Source organism: Aythya fuligula, chromosome 22 (assembly GCF_009819795.1).
Source record: "Aythya fuligula isolate bAytFul2 chromosome 22, bAytFul2.pri, whole genome shotgun sequence".
Taxonomy (NCBI): Eukaryota; Metazoa; Chordata; class Aves; order Anseriformes; family Anatidae; genus Aythya; species Aythya fuligula.
In genome coordinates this window covers 189518-212225 of record NC_045580.1, presented here as the reverse complement: position 1 = coordinate 212225, position 22708 = coordinate 189518, and the positions used below count along the sequence as shown (strand labels likewise).

Below are 22708 nucleotides of genomic sequence, written 5' to 3'. Positions count from 1 at the left end.
CCTGCTTTTTTCCTTTAAACGCTTTTGCTGCCTTGCTTTAACTCAGTACATCGGCTTGGTGTACAAGTTTAGTAATACAAATCTGGCTATTTTCCCCAGATTTCTTGCAAAACACAAAACAAGGGGATCTGCTTATAATTTCTGGACCAAATGCAGGGCTTGGCTGTTAAATACTTTTTTTTTTCTTTTTTTTTTTTTTGAGGTATATTCAGTCTTGTTCAAAGGCTTCTAGCCAACCCAAAATCAACCAAATCCTTAGGAATCTCTCCCAACAGATAGCTGTCCTCAGTGGCACTTAAAAACAACAATAATAACAAAAGAAAATGTATTCTGAGTTTCCAAAGTCATAATAAAACCCTAAGGTTTGTGTTTTTGATGTTTCTTTTTTTTACACCTGTAGGCACCAAACTGTGGCAGTGACAGCAGACGCTCCAGGGCATGTTCATTGAGCTCCATTATTTCTTAATACACACACCCTTTACCCTCTTACCCCCTCACATACCTCCCCAGAAAAAAAAAAAAAAAAAAAAAAAAAAAAGGAAACCAACCCTTGTATTATGAAATTCCATCATCTGCTCTTTAATTCTGTATTTAGAAAAAAAAAAAAAAAAAAAAGACTTTTGCCAGACATATCAGCAAGGTCTGATTTCTCATCACTCCCTTGGCGCACCTGGATGCTCTGCAACCCCATCAGGCTTGTTTTTTGTGCAGGTGAGTGCAAAACTGACATGATTTGGGCTGAGGAGGTGTGAACATGCAGCTGCACAAGCTTTGTGCTTAATGAGGGATGCCTAACAAAAGTTGGGGATTGATGGCCACCAGGTCTGCCCTGCTTTTGGTGTAGCCATGTTGCTGAGCATCCCTGGCCGTCTGCTCGCTCATCCCGGTGAACTGCACCAGTGCGCAAGCAAGGTCATGCCATTTCACTTCCCAATTTTCCATAATTAGGGATTTCAGCTCTTCAGTCTCACTATGTCACCTCAGGGTTTTCAGCAATTAGGAATTTCTGCTCTTCCAGCTGGTCAGTCCCTGCACTGTCAGGTTTGCCTTTGCTCTGCACTGAAGTATTCTTACAACTGCTCCCGGCAGCCCATCCAAAATAAAATGCAAATTATGCTTCTGATTGAGCTGATACATGTGTTTCCAGGAAATAAAAAGCCATAAAAAGGTGCTACCAGAGCTGTCCTGCAAAAAGCCATCCCAACTGTCGACCCTCTGCATGCTCTGCCAGTGAAGCATGCTCTGCCGGTGCGCATGCAAGAAGAGGTTATGTTTGTTTCCTGGGCATTTCCATGGAGGTGGAAAAGTGCAGCCACCAGTAACCTCATCAGAAATAAGGAGGGATGAAAGCTGCAAGCTAGAGGGGTGCCAGAGGGATGAGGATATTTGCAAAAGGAGGAGGAGGCTGAATCCATCATGGGGCACAGCTGTGCTGCCCAGACGGTTGCTGGATGGCAAGGAGCTCTGAAAGGACACAGCAAAAATCCGTGAGAGCCACCCCAGCAGGCACTTGACTGAGCGGAGGTCCCACTTGGTCAATGTTGTGCTTTCCCCTCCTGGGTGCACAAAGGCTATTTATTGCAAGGGCTTTGGGCAGCAGGGTGTAACTTTGCAGCATCTCGGCTGCATCAGCTCTGTTCAGTGCAAAGTGCTACAGCCACATTTTTTTTGCCACCATCTTTCATGCTTTCTAAAGCCAGGATTGCAGATTTATGGCAAATGAGTGAGCTTTGGTGCACATGGTGGAGCTCCGTGCAGGTACAGCAGGAAAGTGCTCCTTGCCCCGGCGAGCACCACCACAGACACAGCTTTATTTCTGCATGTGCAGGACAGCAACACCAGCCTTTTGGACTTTTGCAAGCCTGGGTGCCCCCTGGGTGCTCCTCTGGCAGCCAACCCCAGCAAACCACATTTTTTGCACTTTCTGCCAGGTTTTCAATGCTCTTCAGCCACTTAGGGATGCCAACAGGCTGGCGGAATTTTCCAAAGGCTGCACCCCTACAAAATGACTTTTTGTTTTAAGAAAAAATCCCACGGTATGCACTTCACTGGAAGACAATGAAATTTAAGGCTTGAAGGTCACTCAGGATTATTTTTAAAAGAAAAACTTGCATGTGTTTTTAAATGCACTTTCTCTCATTTCATCTCTTAGAAGGGGCAAGGGCGAGTAGTCCCGGGCTGGGAATGGGAATAGCACGCAGGGGATCTGGTGCAGCACTGAAAACCTGAAGGATACAGACTTCTCACGAGTTCCATTATTACACAGAAAGATGAAGCATATTCACACAACAAGAAATCGTTGTTCACATGGCAAAAAAAAAAAGTTTCTCTATGCTGTTTTTTGTCTTCTTTATCAAACATTTATGTTTTTTCTTTAATTCCTCCCTGGGCACTGCATTTTGGTGGAGTTTTTGGCTTTTTCTACTCAATCATGATAGCAATAATTCCAGTTTTCCTCTGATTGCTATGCCTTCAACTGTCCACATCGTCCCCAGATTAATGCATTTTCTCCCTCATTTGGGGAATCCCCTTGCAGCTTACTTCCAAAAATAGCCATTTTTGCAGCTTTTTGCAGACATGATGATCATTAACGCCAAAGTGTGACTCCAAACTGACTTTTACCCATGTTTAGACAGCAACAGCCCCCCCGCACACACTTGATTTGACTGTGTTTTACCTAACTGGGAAGCTTTTCCCATGAGTTTCTAGCTCAGTTTTAGCTTTGAAGCCCCATATCTGCATTAACGATGCTCACGTTGGAGTGCTTCAGGCCTGAGCAGGACTTCAGCCATTTGCTGAATCAGGTCCCAAACAAATAATGTGAAAGACCCTTCCTTACAAATTGAGAGAAAATCCCCAAGCCATAAGCCCAGCATCTTCACTTTCCAACAGAGTAAATGCTGAGTTCTTCACTGTAAGATCGGATCAGCAAGAAAACTCGGAAAAAACAGTGGGGGAATGAGAGAAAAGTTTTTAAAAATAAGCTTTTATAAATAAGAACAACTATATCTGATTACGGTTCAATACTAATACCCAGAGAGCCTTGAAATTTCACTGAAGAAACAAAAAGCTTTGTGTCTATCCTTCGCTGCTGGGCAAATATGACACTTCTTAAGAGAAAAGGATATTTTGCAGCAATAATCATTATTATTTTGTGCAAGGAGGGCTTGCAGTGCGGGGCTTGGCCGCTGCACAAGGAAGTCCTCTTGTGCTGCTTTGTGAGGCCGAGACTGATCTGTGCATCTCCCATCAGGAGGGAGAGGGGAAAAAAAGGGGGAAAAGCCAGATTTTTCAAGCCAGCAGGAGCTTAGAGGAAAATTAGTCAAAAAAAATAAAAAATAAAATAAAATAAAATAAAATAAAATAAAATAAAATAAAATAAAATAAAATAAAATAAAATATAAAAATAAATTAAAAAAGGTGTAAGCCCAGAGAAAGGGAAGACCCACACGCCTCGATGCACATGCAAATACAATGTTCATCACGCAGAAAGGGAGAAAAAGCACCAGACCTCCTGGATTTACTCAGCTCCTCTTTGCAAGCAGGGTTTTTTGGTGCAGTGGTCACTGGGAATAAAACCTAGCATTTCCACAACCCAAAACTCCCCTTTTTCTCCCCACAGTCGGCATTTCCCCAGTAAGATGCTTTGCTTCTTCCATAGGCTTCTCTTCAAACATTCCAGCATCCCGCAAAAAAAGCCAAAAAGCCTCTCCTGGAGGGAAAGTTGTTCCCAATAATATAAAAGAAGCTGTTTAAATCTCTTTTTTGTTTCTCTTTTTTTTTTCTTCTTTCCATGCCAGCCCCACAGAGCTGAAGCTGAGAATACATTAGCCTTTAATGAAGTGAAACCCTCATCTTGCCGGAGACACCTCATTTAGCGCAATTGTTTCGGAGCCATTACAGAAAGACAATTACAAGGAAGCGGCGAGAGTAATTGGAAATGCTGGCAGGAGTTGGGCGAAATGATAATAAATAAAAATATTCACCCTAATAAGCTTTCCAGGAGGGGGTGGGCTGGAGAAAATCAACATAATTAGAACTGAACCTCGGTGAGGAAAAACAGACAGCGGGGTGGCAAGTGCTCAGCACGGAGAGGAAGAGGGGAAAGTGAGGAAAACTTCATGTTTTGCCCCAAAATGTGGGGCTGAGCCTCTGGGAAGTGTTTTTGCTGGCTGTTCGAAGCTGGTGGAGGATGCTCAGGAGCTGCAATGAGCAAGAACCTGTTGCCACACCAGGGTGGGGGAATCCTCAAGCATGCGCTCGGTGCTTAAATTGGAGAAAAGACACCTAAAAGCAGTTTTGCTGACAGGGAGATGCAGGATGCAGTGACATGGGGTGACATGATGTGCTATGCCATCAAATAACGTGGAGTTTTTCCTCTTTACATACAAAATGCAATTATTCTCACTGAAGCCCGGTGCAGAGGCAGCGCTCACGTATTCCTTTAATTGTCCTCGGAAGAAAAGAGCATGGAAATAGCAGTTGAAATCACGGCAGTCCCGGCTCCAGCCTGGCCCCTAGCCAAGGAAAGCATTTCTCAGAAAGGCTCCCTATGCACAACAAAACTTGCCAGCTTCTTATTTGCAGATTACAGCCAGGGATTTCCTCAGGATTTGGACTAATGACCCTGGCCAGAAGGAACAACGTGCAACTCACTTCATCAATGCAGGAAGAGGGTGCAAAAGGCACAAAAGCGGGTTGAACTTCAAAGCATTATCGGGGCTCATGTGCATGCTGCAGCTGCACTGGTCTCAAAGGCATTTGGGGACCCTGGCCCCTCTGAAGGGGTTTGGTGCTTCTCCCCACTCCCTTGCCCCTGAGAGCAGGGCTTGTCCCCAAAAAGTCACTCTCAGCGATGCTTACTGCAAACAGGAAGAAGCTGCTGAGTACCTGATGTGGGATTTACCTTCCCCTCCCTTCCCAAGCATTACAACTGCTGCTCAGCCCAAAAGGCACCATACACAATTGCAGAATCACAGAATCATCTAGGTTGGAAGTGACCTCCAAGATCACCTCATCCAACCTCTGACCTAACACTAACAAGCCCTTGACTAAACCATATCACTAAGCTCTACATCTTTTAAAGACCTCCAGGGATGGTGACTGAACCACTGCCCTGGGCAGCCCATCCCCTAACAACCCTTTCCATAAAGAAGTTCTTCCTAACATCCAACCTACACCTCCCCTGGCACAACTTTAGCCCATTCCCCCTCGTCCTGTCACCAGGCACGTGGGAGAACAGGCCAACCCCCACCTCACTACAGCCTCCTTTAAGGTATCTGTAGTGAGCAATAAGGTCGCCCCTGAGCCTCCTTTTCTCCAGGCTGAATAAGCCCAGCTCCCTCAGCCGTTCCTCATAGGACTTGTTCTCCAGGCCCCTCACCAGCTTTGTCGCCCTTCTCTGGACCTGCTCAAGCACCTCCATGTCCTTCTTGTAGTGAGGGGCCCAAAACTGAACACAGTACTCGAGGTGCAGCCTCACCAGAGCTGAGTACAGGGGGACAATCGCTTCCCTAGTCCTGCTGGCCACACTGCTTCTTATGCAAGCCATTTATTTATTGCAAAATAAATAAATAAATATCAGAAATGCTGTACAACTTGAAAAGCTGTCCTGAAAACCTTCTTGGAAAAAAACACATCTATTAAAATAATATAAATATATATTTACACAGTTTAGAATCAAACAGTGAAACCCAGCTGTGATTTTGGGTCTGGCACCGCAGGGCGCTGGACAGGTGAAGCTCTGGCACATGCGTGGATGCACCCCCAGAGAAAGCAGGGGAATTTTCCCCTGTCCTCCCTATTTTCAGTTAGCAAAGCAGGATGCCACTTTATTATTGCAACGTTTTACCAAATAGAGGTGAAATGCTGGTAGGGAATTACAGGTTTTGTCTCTTTCAGCCAACCAAAGCCTGGGCAGGTCCATGCTGGGAGCATCTAAGCCCTTGGAATCAAATCTCCCAAGTCCCCGCTCCAGCCTTCTGGGACTGTTTCACCTTTTTCACCTTCTCGAGGTATTTTTGGTGCGTAAACCCAGTGTTCCCAACCCAACACCTTGATGCCTTTGCAGAGGGCAGGCAGTATTTACACAGACCTTTCCTCTTCTGGTTGCCAACCGAGGCAACTTTCATTTAAAAACCATGCACGTTTTTTCTTCAGCTATACTGCCATCTCGGAAATCAGTTAAGATCGTTATCACAGAAAGAGATCAGAGATAAAACATTTTTATTTTCTTTTCTTTTTACTTATGGTGGGATTTTCAGCCACACGTCCCCCCCATACTACCCCTGGCTCCCATGGAAGTCATGTTGAGAGTTAATGTTTCGTTAATATATATATATACATACATAAATGTGTTTTTTTTCTTTTCATTTTCCATATTTCTCCTCGGACGCCAATTATTTGCCTCTCAAAGGGGTTATCACCATTCTCCCTGTGCTCCCTGTAACTTTTTTAGGTTTACTGACTTTGACAAGCCACAGGCAATGTTTACACCACAATGCCACGTTATTAAATATTATTAAATATCCCGCAAGGCTGCACGCAGAACTATTTGGGGGCTGCAGCATGCCTCCATGGCAAAGACTGCTGATGAGGGTGAGCAGGGATTTCTGCCTGTGCAATTACTGCCAATGCTGGGCAATGTGGTCCCACGGTAACAAATTCCCCACAAATTTTATGAAAATTGGTACAGCCAGGAACAACTCAGACAAAGCTCTTGCAAACTGGGAGGAAAGGAGGTTATTTTGGAGCTTTTTATTTCACTGATGGTGAAGGAGGGAAGGGCCAGCCTGATGTGGTACATGTGGGGAGTGGGCATTGGATCGTGCACAGGAGTGTGCATGGAGGGTGCACAGAGTGTGCATAGGAGCTGAAAGCATGCATGGAAGCATGCACCTAAATGTGCATGGATCATGCATGGGAGTGTACCTGGGAGCTTGAAGTATGCAAAGAAGCATGCACAGAAGCTGGAAGTATGCAAGGGAGCATGCATGGGAGCATACAAGAAGCAAACACAGAGAGAGCATGGCAATGGTAGCGTGCACGGGAGCACGCACCAGAGCATGTGTGCACAGCAGCATGTGTGCCTGGCAGTGTGGGGGGAGTGTGCACAGGAAACACAAGCAGCCAAGAAAGCCACAAACTGAAGAAGAATCATGTAAAACTTGTGGAAAATGTGCAGAAAACTGTTTTACAGCAAAATTTCACCCCAAAAAATCAGTAAAAGCAGGATTACCACTTTTAATGCAGAAGAGTTAAAAAAAAAAAGTCTGTTCTTTCTTCTTATTTAACAGCACATCCAAGAGGGCACTGAATGTTCACACAGACCCAGCTTTTGGTGCTGACAAATGAAATTTCACTGATGAATGCCCCTTCTAGAGGTCATGCCCTAGGAGGCGCCTGGGCAAAATCCCTTTGGATTTGCTGGGATCAGGAAAGTTTGTGAACAAACTTCCATCAGGGCTGGTCTAGGTGCACCCCTGCACTTGCTAACTGGATGGTGATGCCAGGAGGATTTTTAATTGAATTTTTAGTTTGGGGATAATATATTTAATATTTTGGGTGTAATTTGGGCTTAGTGCAGCTCAGCTGCCGTTGGTGTGATCAGCTCCAACTCAGAAGTGCTATAAATATATTAATATAGTTTATCCTTCTTCATTGGAGCTCCAGCTAAAGGGACAGTGATTTTCTTGGGCTGTCTCTCTGGAAAATGATTTAGCTGAGTGACAGTGCAAGGTAATGACTATTGCTTAATTGGGTCACTATTAGCATAAATGCAGCAAGTGCCAAGTAGTTTAATGGTGATTAACCAGGTGCTAAATAGGTGCCAGATTCAAAGCTGGAAGGTTTTTCATGCAAGTTGTCCCAAAACTTCCATTGCAATGGGACCTGATTCCATGTCAGCCCTAAAACACCTCAAGAACACTGCAGAAGATCCTGTTTTAGGATTTCTTGCCATCCACGGCAGGACAGGCGACACACCTCTCTCCTTCTCCAAACTTGTATTTTTTAGATCCACTTTGTGACAGGGCTGAGATTTCTCCCAGGTGTCAGGGAGCAAGCTGGGAGTGTTGGAGCAATTGCCACTGAGATGCAGCAGATGAAATACACCCAACTATTGCTCCAATACCCATGCCAAATTTTGGAGCTGGTTGACTAATTTTGAGGGCTCAAAACCCCACAGTGGGTTTTCACAGTCCGTCAGCCCTGGATAAGCCTCTGACACATGGTTTGCAACGGCAAAGGCATCCAGCTCAGATGCACAAGCAACCTGAGGCAAGGCTGAGCATCCCTGCCTTTTCCTGCCCTGCAGTTGGGGATGCACATGCAACAAAGCACCTTCTCAGGGTTGCAAAAGCTAATTAATTTGCAAGCCAGTGTTTGGATACTGCAATTCCTATGTTTTCTTTGGTAGCGGAGTGGAAAGGTTTATTTAGCCAGCAGCAGAGAAGGATTCACAAACATTCCCCTATCCTGCAGGGAGAGCCACACCGACCGAAAGGAGATTTAATTAGCAAAATCTCGTTAGGCAAACGAAATTATCCGTAAGACAATACTCCTCTGGACAGGGGGTATGATTAAACAAAGCCATTAATTGAGAAAGTAGCTCCAACAGCTCACTGGCTTCATTCATCTTCATGCCGGCTCCATTTCACCTCTTTGGGGCTGAGGACTGGGGGGGTTAATGGCAGGGCGCCTCTGGGACACAGCAGGGGATGGGGACCTTTCACATCCCTGCCTGCTTTCAGTGCCTCAGGCGCCTTGGCAATCTCCCACCACCCAGGGCGGCACACACCAACCCAACACGATTTTATGTAGCTTTTTTCCAACACAACACCAAAACAACAAAACAACTAAAGCAACACATATTGAGAAGCCCTGCATACAGCAAAGCCTCATTCCCACTATTTTAAAGAGATTTAGAAAATATTTCTGCTCTTGCTTGATGGGGTTTTGCTAAGTGGGGTTGCTCTGCTCCGGTCCCCAGGGACACCTGGGAGCAGGACAGTGCTGAGCCGCCCCATGGCCCTGAGATGCATGGCACTGTGGGGAAAGCTCAAAGAGCCACTGGCACAATCTGCTGCACTTCATAATTCCCCATGATTTAAAATCTGATATTCTAACAACTGGCAGGAGGAGAGAAGAGAAACGTGGCCGTTCTCTTAACCTTTCACTTTATTAGTGTCTTATGGAGTGACCTATAAAAAGCATCAATTCATGCCTCCGTTTTCCAGGAAGTACTCCAGGATCGTTTAAAAAAAAAAAAAAAAAATCATAAAAATAGGTACCCTGTGAACACTCCGGGTTTATATATAGCCAGGCGTTTCTTTTCATTTTATGACTCTTGTTCAACGGTAATTGCCAGAGCCCTCACACCCGTGGCAGCAGCAGGCTGCTTGCCCCCAACAATATATCCGAGTACAGGCAGGGGAAAAGGAGAAATTCCTCAAAGCAAAACATCTCCCAGCAGCATCAACAGACAGTGGGGAAAAAAAGCTGCTTCTTCCAAGACAAGTAGCAGAAGGGTAATTCGTGGCCAAGCCAACGTGCCCCAGCAACCTCCTGTCGTTGGAACTTCTTGACTTCTCTGTCCCCAAGTTTTAGCATTACTGTAACAATGCCCGTCCCACCCCCACTCCACCCCCTGCCCATCCCCAATAAATTCTCAAGCAATGCTTGGAGGAGAGCTGAAACATCACAGCTGCAGCCCCACCAATGGAGGGAAAACCCCGAAATTTGAGAGCTTTCATGCACTGAAAAAACAAACCATCCCCTCAGGATGTGTATCCTCATTCATCATTTCCAATAAGTATCTTTGGGGATATTTGCCTTTCCTGGTGCAAAGATGAGCAAATAAGCACCCCAGCTCCTACATAATAATGATGTATTTTTGGTGGCAGTCACTGCCAAAGCTGAAGGTTTGCCATACAACAAGGGTTTTGCTGCCACTTTTGCTCCTGGAAGGGAGTTTAGATCCAAGAAACAACCCACCTGATGCCAGCAAGGGATGAGCTGCAGCAGCAGCAGGTAATGAAGCAATCCCAATTAAGTCTCAGTGAAACTCCTGTGGCAGGAGCACGACATGTGACCATGGTGTGGAGGGACCAAGTCTCAGGATGCAGCTAGGGGCTCTGCAGATGGCAGTGGCAGGGCTGAAAGGGAGATTTTTGGGTTTTGGAGGATGCTAAAATTCAACCAGGAGCCCAGGAGCCGAAGACGGCTGAAAGGCTTGCAGGTGTTATAAACAGTGTGTTTGCCAACAGCATCCTGTAACTTTAACAACTGAAATCCTCCTTCACCACGCAGGGTGAGAAGGGTAGCAGGTCTGGGTTTTCCATGGACAATTGGGGCAGAAAGTGCCACAGCAGCCCACTCCTGTGTGCTTAGGCAAAAAAGCCACATGTGATGCAAGGATGCCTCTGCTCAGGACTAAATCCTGGCTGCTTTTAGGTGCAGGCAGCAAAATAGACAGGAGCTGTGGCTCTGGGTCTAACAGAAAGCCGAGGCATCCAGGGCAGCACAAGCTCTTGCAGGAGGGTCCTGGCACAGCTTGCAAGGAGCCAACTGAAAACAACATGCAAGAACATAAATAAATACGAGTTCGGGTTTCAGTGGCCACCAACCCAAGGGGCAAAGCAAAAACCACTGCCCAGGGAGATGTTTATCAGAGGAGAGGGGAAAGCTGTGACATCTGATCTGACACACAGCAGAGGATGGGAGAGCCAGGTCCCAAAAGTGGAAGGGCTCATGGCCACCCCGTGCAGGAACAGAGCGGTTTTGGGTGGGGGAAAACCATGCGATTCAATAACCTGGCAGCAAGTGCAGGATTTGACCCTCTTGGGATGCCCAGCTGGCAGCCAGTCCCAAAATGACTACAACTTCCGCAAAAAACACAGGGCATGGAGCAGGATCCTTCTTTGCTCCCAGGGTCAGAATGAAACACCCTGCCAGGGCATTGCAGAATAGAGAAATTACTGTGAAGCCTGTTATAGATCTTGGGCAAAAGCATCTCTCCTTCCCTGTAAGAGGAGACAGACGCGCAGCAGAGAAGGACACGTGGAGCTGCAGTGCAGGAGACACTGAGCAGTTCTCTCCCAGGTATTCCTGAGCACAGAGGTCACTGCCCAGCAATAAATTACACCCGGAGAGCACAGACCTTGGGCAACATGCCGGCATTTTGTGACGGAGGAGGATTTCATCCCCATGGGGAACCCCATCCTCTCCGTCCCGCCACGCCTGAGCGGATTTTGTAAGAAATGTGCCAAAAACGCCCCGCATGCCCGGCTGTTTGCGTGGTGTCAGGCGACACCAGCTTGGCCGTCCCGTGAGCTGTTCAGCTCCTCATTCCAGCCATCTATTTTTACTCTGAGGTGCAGCCATGCCCAGGGAGGGTTTAACATTTCCAGTGCCAGGCCGAGACAGTGTGCTACAGGGAAGGAAGGCTGTGAGTCGGGATGCAGCCACGGGCAAGCAAACAGGACACAGTGCCTGCTGCAGGCCAGCAGCCCCATTCCGAGCTCATTACCCAGTAACTTCTGAGGTCTACCTTAGTGCACAATCAATAAGGATTAATTAAAATGAACACTTCGCTCATTAGTGGGTTGCTTTCTCAAGCCCAGGCAGATCAGGCTTTCTCAACCCCCTTTGTGGACTGGCCCTGCCAGGTGACCCCACACGGCACCCAGGAAAAAGAAAAGAAAATACCAGTATCAAAGAGAAAATGCCAGTATCATCTCACCACAAAGATGCAGCAGGACCAGCCCTGCACAGAAGGATGGAGGCCAGCACTAGCCATGGATGCTTTTTGTTCCCTTTCTGGGCTAAAAGAGCATCTCACACTGCTGGCGAAGCCTCTTTTTCCTGCCTCTGCACAGCTGCAATGTGTTGTTTTTTTCGTTTGATTTAACTGGGGGGGGGATAATTAAGTTTTAAATACCACCCTTGCTGCACTGCAGCCGCAGTCCCAACTTTACCCTTTTGATAAAAAATAACAATAAAAAGCAAAGGAATTCAGTAGTTCTGCCACCCTGCCCCTACGCATACCCACGGCCAGCTGCCCCAGCTGGTAAATTCCTGCAGCACCAATGGTGTGCATGGAAATGCCCCGGTTTGCTTTGCCCTTAACTGATGAGGAGCAAAACCAGAGGCTCTAATTAGGGCTAACAAGGAAGAGAGATTCAACTCAAAGAAGAGGTTATTTATATTCATTGATTACAAAGCAGAACTTGCTCTGCTGTGTTTATCAGAAATGATTATTTTAGCAACAAGCAGGTGCTACTAAAAACCTCCCCAAAGCCAGGAGGAATGATGCGACACAGTGCTGGGCTGCGATGACTTTGAATCCTTTGCCAAGTTCATCATGGTTCCACCTCTCAGGTTCTGCTCACCACCATCCGATTTCCATCTGAGTTTGCTACAAGTTTGGAGCAAAACCCACTTTACTATTTTGCACTCTCCTTGCATGCAAAAGGTCTTTCTTTCAGTGCTGCCTAAAGGGTGGGATTGCACTTTGAAACCAAAAATGGTATGAAGTTTTCCTAGTTTTTCCTCTGAAACTTGGTTTTGTAAGAAAATTAGATTTCGTACATGCATTCTGTTTGCAAGGACAACCACCAATGGGCACCAGACACAGACAGCACTTATGAGCCTCAGACACCAAAGATGCTGAAAAACTAGTTTTTACTTTAACGAGGCGGAAGCAATCAGCTTGGCAGAGAGAAGTCTTTCTGCTGGTTTTTACTAATTTTTAAATGTAGAAATGAGGTTACACTTGTAGCCATACAAAAAAGCAGGTGCAGAAAAAGCCCAGGTTTGGAGAAGGGTCCCAGGACCTCAGCATCCCGATGCTGGGTTTCTGCCAGGCAGCATTTAATGAGCAAAAACCCTGATGCTGATGGATCAGAAAAAGTTGAAGCCAGAGGGAGAGGAGAGCATGGGCACCGGCCACGCTAAGGGAGAAAAACTGCGAAATAATAAAGCAGCCAAAGTGGGAGATGGCTCCGCCAGGGAGGAGAGGAAGCACCTCTCCTCTGCGGCTTCCCAGATGCACCCAGGCGCCCTGAGAGGACCCAAGCTAATTTGGGTGCCCTGCTGGAGTCTCCAGCTTGGGTGCTTTGCTGACTGGGGTACCCAGACAGGATGCTTATTGATTCAGGTGTCCTGCAAGGATTTTTGCTGATTTGGGCACCACTCCAGCATCATTGCTCATTCAAGTGCTATGCTAGGGGCTTTCCTAATTTGGTGCCTGGAAGGAATTTTTGCTAATTTGGTTAAACTTCAAGATTATCTGCTGACTTGAGCACCTGGTATTGATCATTCCTGATTTGGGTACCATCCTATTGCCTTGATAATTTAAGTGCCACATTAGGAGAGTCTCTGCTAATTTAGGTATCCAGGCTGCAGGACATGAGCAGATACACAGTGTCCGCATCCACTCCTCTCCCATGTGCGTTTTAAGGTTCACAGCAGCTTTGCACCCCAGAGGGTGCAAGCAGCTTGCTGCAATGCTGAGCGTGGTGCAACACCCTTCCTGGCGTGTTTTGCTAATTGTACAAACCTAATGGGGGATTGCACTGGCAAAAAAGGGTAATGGCCATCAGGCCAGCAATAAAACAAAATTAATGGTCCATGGGAAGAAATCATGTCCACTTAATACCAGCTTTGAAACTCTAATAGAATAATGTAATACCAATGGGGCTTCGCTATGTATGCAGATTGCTTACGCCGCTGTTAATCATGCGCAAACCCAGCCACGCTCTCTGCCCGAGCTCACCCAGCCACAATTATTTTGGGAGGAGATCACAAGAGCATCCTTTGCCCTTTTAGGAGAAACAACTACGAGTGGGTGGGCTTGTTTGGTCTGTTTTTTAGGGGCCTTTCTGCTACAATTGCAGCTTCAAGGTGCCTGGTGTCACAGCAAAACGCCTTGCTGAGGCTGTACCCAAGGCTGCTCTTTGTTTTCTTTTGTGTTTTTTTTTTTTTTTTTTTTTTTTCCCCAAGGATGCTGCAGCCACTCTGGATGCCAGGAAGAAATGTGAGGCTTTGCAAGATTATCGTGCCAAACCAGAAAAACTCAAAGATTCCCCCAGCATATTGATAAGAACAAACAAACAAAAATATCTCCTCTTATGTTACCCTAAATACAATAATAAATAAGACAGACACTGCAGCCACCAGAAAATCCAGGAAAATGCTATTTTGTTGCAGGAGAATGTTACCTGGAAGGATGTCTGATATTAAATGTGATACCCCAGCAGTTAACAACTCCCTGGCATTTCTTCGTCCAATCCTTTTTTACTGTTGTTTTTAACCCAGCCAACCTTTTGCTCAATGAGATCCCAAAACAAGTGAAAAAATATCTCATTTGGTTCTTTTTAAGCATGTCAGCCTGTAATTCTCATCAGGATCCCTTAGCTCTTTTTCCCCCTAAGAAGGTACATACAAATCCCCTGGATATTTCTCTAGGCTATTTGTAGTTTTATAGCATGCTCCTGTTCAACCTTTTTTTCAGGCTGATAGTCCCGGTCTGCTTCATCTCAGTAAAGGTTTAATCATTTTGGTGGGTTTTGGCTCATTCTGGAACAAAATATGAGTGTGTGAATATTCCCTGTGGAAAGGGATGGGGAAGATGCACATCTCAACAGGCCACTTTCTTTTTGGAGAAAAAGCCTGGCACAAAGAAGTTTTGCACAGAAACTTTCAGCATGACCAAAGCCCTTAAATTCCAGGAAAACCAGGATTAAAAGCGGATGTGGAATATTTATACGAGGTTGTGTAAATAGAGACGCGACAAGGCCGGGGACGTCACGAGTGCTTTTAAACATCTCAAGTATGGGACGTGATGTGAAAAATTAGTGTTTTCCACTACCCCAAAGCCAAAACACTGGGAAAAACAGAACTTTTATTAATAACCCAAAGCATGCTGGCAATACTGTGGCTTTTGCAAGGGTCTCCCCTCTGACAGCAACCAAGCCAGGCTGCAATTCCTAACTCCTTCTGCTACAGGTTTAAAAAAAACTCCTTTCCACGACAGTAGAAGCAGGAGTATCTCCCTACGTTAGCAACTCACAAGCCCAATGCTACTTTTTCCTGTGGGAAAAACACCGTTTCTTCCCCCAAAATGCGAAGGGAGCAACAGAAGGTTGCTCAAATTGCAACCTTCCGTGGTCAAGGAGCCAGCGGGGCATGGGGCTGACCGGGGATGCTCCAGCTCCCTGTGCACAGTAGGGAAAAGGCACTAACCTGGGAGATGCTCATTGCCCAGGGTTTTCCTGCGAGGAAAGCCTGACAGATTCAGGCTCTCCAAATGGAAATGGGTGCAGCACCCCCCCTGCACCACCAACTTACATGTATTCCCACTGCATCGGTCCAAGCACCCTCCTGCTGTGATTTCCCCTGAATGAAGCCAGGAGTAAAGGCTCTGTGTTGGAAAACCACCTTCTTCTTACATTTCACCTTTTGAGGACCGAATTATTGTCATCTCCCTTAAATTCGGGTCAGGGCCCAAGCTGGGCAACTCATCCCAGGCAACAAACGGAGGTGATGCCCCAAACAAGAAGCAGCCATGCTGCCGCCATCACCACTCCGCTCACCCTTGCGCAGCCGTGCCACGAAGCGTCTATTTTAAGCCAGCCGTCAAGGCTCGACCAAGATATTGTTTCACCAACAATTTCTCTGGGTTTCACGTGACATCACCCAGCAGTTGAATGCAACCCTAAAATAAATGGGCAAAATCTCTCCCGTTTTAAACACTGTAGAAATAGCACGAGCATTAAATATAACAACCCAGATGCCCAAGGAGTTTCTATGACCAATTTTTCTTACCGCACCTTATTCATCAGGGCAATGATAAAAGAACTCCAAACACATGTGCTTTAGGTTTGGTCAAATGCTGAAATTCAGCTAATTAAAGGGCTGAGGGGGATGGGGCAGGGGCAGGTTGTTCCCTGGAACTGTGAAGCTGGGAGTGGTGAATCTCAGCTTGGGAGGACATCTGATTCCTCCCCAAACTGTGTGATTTAACCCCTTTGCCCCCCAAAAATGACTTTGCTCCAGCACCTGAATTAGCTTCATGTTTTTTGTTGTTTTGTTTTTTTTTTTTTAGGGGCATTTGGTGGGGTTGTTTTGGTGCCATGGGAGCCAGCTGGGGGTTGGAACATAACTAACAGAAGCTGAGAAGATGCCCAAAAATAAGAGTCTGGAAAAGAGGCTTGAAGGCAGATTTCCCAACCCATGGTGCAGCAGTCACCACAGGGCTTGGAGCATCACTTGGGGCTCTTCTCTCGCCAGCCCTCACAGGCTGGCGATACCCTCTGCAAGATGAAAAGGCAGCATTGCAGAGGGGATCCCACAGGTGGAATTATTCAAGCCATGAAACGCTCATAAATCTTTCAGCCTGCATGCTGAGGAAGGCCCCTTTTATCTTTAAAAAACTGAAAAAGAAGCATTTGAACAGGTATCTGTCTAATCACACACTCACTCTGGACACTTCAGAAGCATCCCTCGCTGTTATCTCAGCCACGAGGTGCCTTCTCCTTCCCTCCTGCACTGCTTTTTGGGCAGGATTAGTCCCTCACCACGTATGCCCAGGGTTTTCCTACCCAAAACAACAGTGAGTATGTGATATCCAGCTGCCGAATGGCTCTTTGCTATTGCAAAGTTGTTGGGAATAGTTTTATCTGTTCTCTCATTTGCTCTTATTTGCTATCTGCACCAATCCAGTGGGGAATTTTGCTGTTTGGAGTGCAAACTCTTTAGCTTGGGACTTACCCCTGGCACTCCAAAAGTTGTATCACTGCTTATTAGGTTACTATGCATCAAAAGCATTGCGCTAAAACAGCCCCATGTGGATTTCTTGATTTAAAACTGTTCTCCATAAGGTTAAGAGATCATTTGTAGCAGTCTCAGGTCACCCTGTGTAGCCAAAACTTGCTCAGCAACAAGTCTTGAAGCTATTTTGTCCTTTATTTCCTGCAGCTTGGGGAACTCATCCCCTTTTGCATGATTTATTTTCCTCATTTGCAAAGGGCCTGGGCAGTCTGAAACTCATATTGCAAGTAAAGACCAGCACCACAGGGCAAACATCTCATTGGGAAAATGCTGAGAACAGCCACAGGCTGCTGGGTCCAGCACTCCCTGAGCCCCTGAACAGAAGCAGCGGCCCTGCACACAGTGTGCCTTGCCCAGTTGTGCACAATTGCTTTCTGCAAATATTTGAATACTCGGGCTAAATGTTCGCTTTTTGAGAGCACATGCACCAGCAATGCTGCAAAAGTAGGGCAGGAGCATGCACCCATGCATTGCGGTGGTGTTTTTTCCAGCACAAAACAGGACATTGCTGGAAGGCTTGAGCCAGCACTGGGAACAGGGGGAAGCAGAAAAGCTGCTGTGCTGCTGCATTCCTCTGATTTTCCTCCCTTTGGGGGGTTGCATTGGTTGGAGGGGAAGAGAAAGGGAGGGAGTGGGGTTGTGACAGCCGCCAGCATCCCCAGAGCACGTACAGCTTCAAAGCGGCACATTGGCACTTTTCCCAAAAAACATGCTTTTCCCACCAAACCAAGGTTTCACAAGCCTGTGGTGGCATCAGCAAAGTGCCAAGTGCCACCACCATGCATCCCCGCCACGCGAAACATCGCAGCGGGGGCTGGCTGTGGGGCCACTGGTCCCCTCGCCCCCGGGAAGAAGCAGGTATTTATAGCCCGCACTCTCATCCTCTCCGCCCCGATTAATTAAATTAGCACAAAGGAGGGTTTGTTGAGCGCTCCTGGCCTCAGCTAAAGCGGCCGGCAAACAGGAAACAAAGGGTTTAATTCTGTCTGGTTTCATGAAGGGTGCTGTGTGTCCTGGCTGGGCACTGGAGTGGGGCCAAAGCTGTCCCCCGCCCCCGGCTTGCACCAGCCTGGGGGTGGTGGTAAAATCCCATAGGGTAAAATGTTGGGCTTTGCAAAGGGGGTGTTTGCACTGGGGGCTTTCCAACAGGAGCTCTGCAAAGGTTGTGTTGTGAAAGGAGTTTGCAAAAGGGGCATTGCAAAAGGGTGGGCTCTGAAAAGGGTGCATCGCGGGGGGGCTTTGCAAAGAGGGCTTTGCAAACCTCACCTGGCAGCTTTCCCACCCCTGCTGCTCCCTGCTCAGTGGTCATGAAGGAAAGACCAAGGTGCCAATTTGAGTGCAATTCAGCTGTTTTTGGTGCAGGCCTCCATTGCTGCATGGCCAAACAGCTGGACCAGCCACAGGTTTCACATCTCCTCAGGGGACCAGTTTCTCCCACGTGTCCCACAGGGAGATATCAAATCTCCCAAATCCCTTCCTTGCTTCTGAAAATCTCTCTTCTTCTGTCCAGGAGCACAGCATTTGTGCAAGTGTCCTGCGAGAAGGATGAAGACTGGGTCTTAAATTTGCCTCCAATGGGAGCAGCCTCCTTTGAAAAAGACTAGCAGTTAAAGAAGAAAAAAAGGAAAACAAACAAAAAAAAAAAAGCTTGCAAATTTTATTGAAGGAACAGTTCGGTGCATTGCTGGTTAAAATGTTGCAGGAGAGCTTTGGTGCAGTGTTGCGGCACCACCACTTTCTTTTGCAAATAATCCCTTTTTGCAGTAAAATTCAATGTGTGACCTGGGGACAGAAGGCACTAACACAATTTGCCCATTGTTGCCCAAAACAAGCTTCATGGAGCACCTCAGTGCATCTCTGCCCTGCGTCCCCTCTTGCACTGCTCTTGCCCAGGCACGCTGAGCCCTCCCCAGCTCATCACACACGTGCCAGTGCCCCTTCCAGCCAGCAGGACCAGAATGATGCTCTGGGGCCCTCCAAGGGTATAACGAATGCAGAGCTAAAGCAGAGCAAAAACGCTGCTCCGATTCACGTGGAGATAACAGCCCATCTCCCCAGGAACATTTCTATCCCCTCCGAAGGAGATCCCACCATGAAGGCTGCAGGGAAGCAAGGCGATGCCCACCTTGCAATAACCTTGGCCGCTTTCCAGGTGCTCTGCCGGCTGTGCCACTGAAGCAGCCCACTCACTTCACTCCCTCTCGGAGAAACAGCAGGATTTGCTGCTTTCAGAACATGTATCCTCCAGCCAAACAGCTCAGGATGTTTAAAAGTGGAGGAATAGGGAGGAAAAAACACACAAAAAAAAAAAACAAAAAAACAAACAGACTTCATGCCTTGAAGGCATCCTGCCTAGGGAGACTGGCAGGGTGAGGAGGGAGGAAGCCCATACAAATGGAAAAGGTAAGGTCAGATGTCAGGGAAGGTTGCCCAACGGCCAGGACCGGAATGCATGGATGAGGCTGCAATACTCAAAAAGCCAACGCGGGCAGTACAAAGTGATAGCCCCTCCAAAGGGATTTGGGTGCTGAGGTCTGCACCAAGAAAAAATGGGGAATGGGGAACGCGCCTGTGATGGGGACCGGTTTTGGCCAGTCACCCCCAAAAGCCAGAGGAGCATCGCTAAAATCATGCCAGCATCCCTGGAGCAGCATCGCTAAAATCACTCTGGCATCCCTGGAGTGAGGTGGAGACACAGTGGGGTAAGTTTGCAGTGCTGATACGAGTTTTAATTATTGGCTCATTAGGAGAATCGCAGTTATCAGATTCACCTTGCTCTGCCGACGTCAGGGCGCTGAGAGCCACCAGCACCATTTGCGTCCAGCTCTGAGGGAAACACAGGCAAGGCTCGCAGGGTAAATTTGCACCAGATTAATTCAATCAAGGCCACACACAGAAATCTGCCTCCTGATCCCAGTTGTGTTACCCATCCCATTACGCACTGACAGCTCAGATCCGTGCAGGAAAACAACCCTCCGATCCCGTTTATTAAGTTTGTTCTTTGCTGTCAGGCTGACAAAGTGCTCCAATTTATAGAGCGTTTGCTTAGAGCCAAACAGCTTCTGCTTTTAGGTGCTCTGCTAAATATTTGCCAAAAGTGCCATTTTCATCTAACGGACAACTTCAAAATGCATTTTAAATGTTATTTTTAAACGTGCGAATGCCCTCCGAAGCAAAGGGAGGGCCTTGGCATGGGCATGGACACATTTGGTGGACAAAACGCCCCACTTTGGTTTTTATGCTGCCGAATTAATTGCCATAGTTAGATACATTGGCTCTGTCACTAAGATATAAGGAAAGCAATTTCTGCACAAATGCATTAAAGACTGTTGTTCAGGACACGGTGCAAATGTGATCTCCGTGGGATTGAGATTTTTTGTTTGTTTGTTTTATTAATGCGCTTGGAATCCAGTTTCTGGTTTGTTTGTTTTTTTGGGGGGAGTGGGGGTCTGAAATGGGTGGCTGAGGAGGAGGAGGAGGTCAGGGGCTGCTCCACTGAGGAAGACGAGAGCGGACAGTTCATTGGGAGCGACCTAGGGCTCATCAGGATGCTACAACCTTGCTCACCGGCACTAAGAGGCAGCAAGAAGATGCTGGGGGAGTGGGGGGTGAAAAAGAAAAGCACAAAGCACACCAACAAGTCTCATTGTGGGACAGGCATGGAAAAATTAAGAGCTTAAAACTGTAAAAATATAAACTCCCCCCACTGCTCGGCAACTTGGTGGAGTTTTATTTGACACATAAATTAGGACAGCACATCTTTCAGCTGCACGGGCTGAGGTGCTTGCTTCCTCGTTCAAATTTATTGCTCGCGAGCATTAAAAATGTCTAAACCGGTTTACATACACCATCACAGTGGGAATTTGCTTGGGGATAAGGGAGCTTGTAATTGCTATTCTAAAACTAGCCTTATAAGCTGGAAGCAGTGTTTAAAAAACATTTTAAGGGCTTTATAAAGCTATAAAGTGCCTTCCAACAAACCTAGAAGTGATGCATCTAAAAAGATCGGTCCTGCCTCCCCAAAAATGAGGAATAACACAGAGCTGATCGCACGGCACAAGCTTCCTGCAGACACTGAAACATTTTATTTTTCTGGAATTACAGGTTGGCTTCCCAATGCGGGGCGATGCAATTTTAATGCTCTGAATCCTGTTTCTGATGTGCATTCTTTATACGCGTAGCAGTGACATGAAATAAAATACGAGTCGTCTAAAATGGTTCGAAATAAGGCTGGGATTTTCGGATATCCACATCGTGTAGATTAACCCCAAATCCGTTGCTTGCCCCGCTGCCATTTTTCAATTGGCTTTAACAGCTTTATAGAGGATACAAAGCCAGACATTGTGACCGGGGAATGGGAGAACAGAGCTGGTGCTCGCCGAAAAATGTGGTTTTGGTTATAACTATTTTCATAGTTTTTGCAACACCTTATTAAAGTTGAAAGCTACACATATAACATGACTGGTGGCACTTTCCTAATGCGCTGAAGTCGTATTTCATTGCAACTGACACGGCGGCCGGGCATTTATTTCCTCACCGCTCCCCTGTTTTTGGGGGCTTGGTGGGACTGGGCTTGCAGTGTGCTGGCAGGACCCAGCACTTTGTCTTTCAGGGAGACACGTGTCCCTGCAAAGCACCCCTTCCCCTGCATTTCCATCCCTTTGCACTCTGATTTCATGTGCCGCCTATCTGCACTGCGAGATGCTAAAAGGCAAGGATGCACCAGGGGAAAAACACTCCAGCTGGGGACAGAAAGCATTTCCAGTTCAAAGCGAACATTTGAGTCCATTCAGCCTACTTTTGCTCCTGGTTTTGCTCCTCTGCTCAAGGCACAGTCTAAGAAGGGTCGCAGGCATTGGCCCCTTGGAGCTAGATGCAAGCATCTGCATCTCGTTAGCTGCGAAGAGCATCACGCTCCAGCAATGCTGACCAAAAAGGCACTATTTGGCTTAAAAAAAAAAAAAAAAAATCACTCTAATATGCCAGATACAGCTCTCCATCTCGCTACACTTGCAAATATTTAACAAATGCTAATTTAAGTTTATCAGCAAACGTTCGAGACTAACAAGAGGTTATTTTCACCCGCCACCGCCGCGCTCTTGGCAGAGGCGGTGAAGAGGGAACACAAAAAAAGACGCGATCAGCCCAGCAGAGCCAAGGCCAAATTCTCATCTTATTGACACAGCTGCAAATCCCTGCTTGGCCGAGCTCGCGCCAGGTTTCCAGCTGCGCGGAGGCGACCCCAGGTCCCTGCCGCCTGCCTCTCCCGAGGGGTTTTGTGCCCCGCATCACCTGGAGCATCACCTCCACAGCCAGCACTGCATCCCTGCTCCAGTCACTCGCAAGGACCAGAATCATTTCCCTCCGTGCTCTTATTTTGAGGAGGAATCTTTCACTAGCTGGTCTGATGATGCCGTGAAATATATTTTTTCTAATTAACGGGTATTTGTTCCTAACAGGATTCCAATTCCAATTCTCATTAGGGGTAAAACTGCTCTGTATTTAGTCTTCTCCGTAAAAGCTTCCTGCGGTCAGCCTAGCGATCGTTACAACCAGCGGCTCAGTGCAGGCTGTTTGCAAAACTGCTCTGGAATGGAGTCACTCAACAGCACGCATGAAATTAACTCCAACCCCAAGAGTTTAACCCCAAACCATTAAAAACATACACGGTTTCTGCTTGGGTTAAGCTGCCAGGAGTTAGCAGTGGCTGTCTGGAAGAAGCCCCTTGCAGCTGAGATATTAATACCACACCAAGCCAGCGCTCAGCTCCACAGGCAGCACGCCTGGATCCGGCGCCTTACCCCACCACCACCGAAAGAGCAGGAATTAGACAGAGAGGGTGAGTGGATGGCAGGGAGCAGTGCCCTCACCTCCACGT

At 47.0% G+C, this 22708-nt stretch overlaps 1 protein-coding gene across 2 annotated transcripts in view; it reads right to left on the bottom strand.

Annotated features, from left to right (window-relative positions):
* PKNOX2 (PBX/knotted 1 homeobox 2) overlaps positions 1-22708 on the bottom strand; it is an 86774-nt gene that overhangs the window by 61019 nt on the left and 3047 nt on the right. The gene's annotated exons all lie outside the window — the stretch shown is intronic.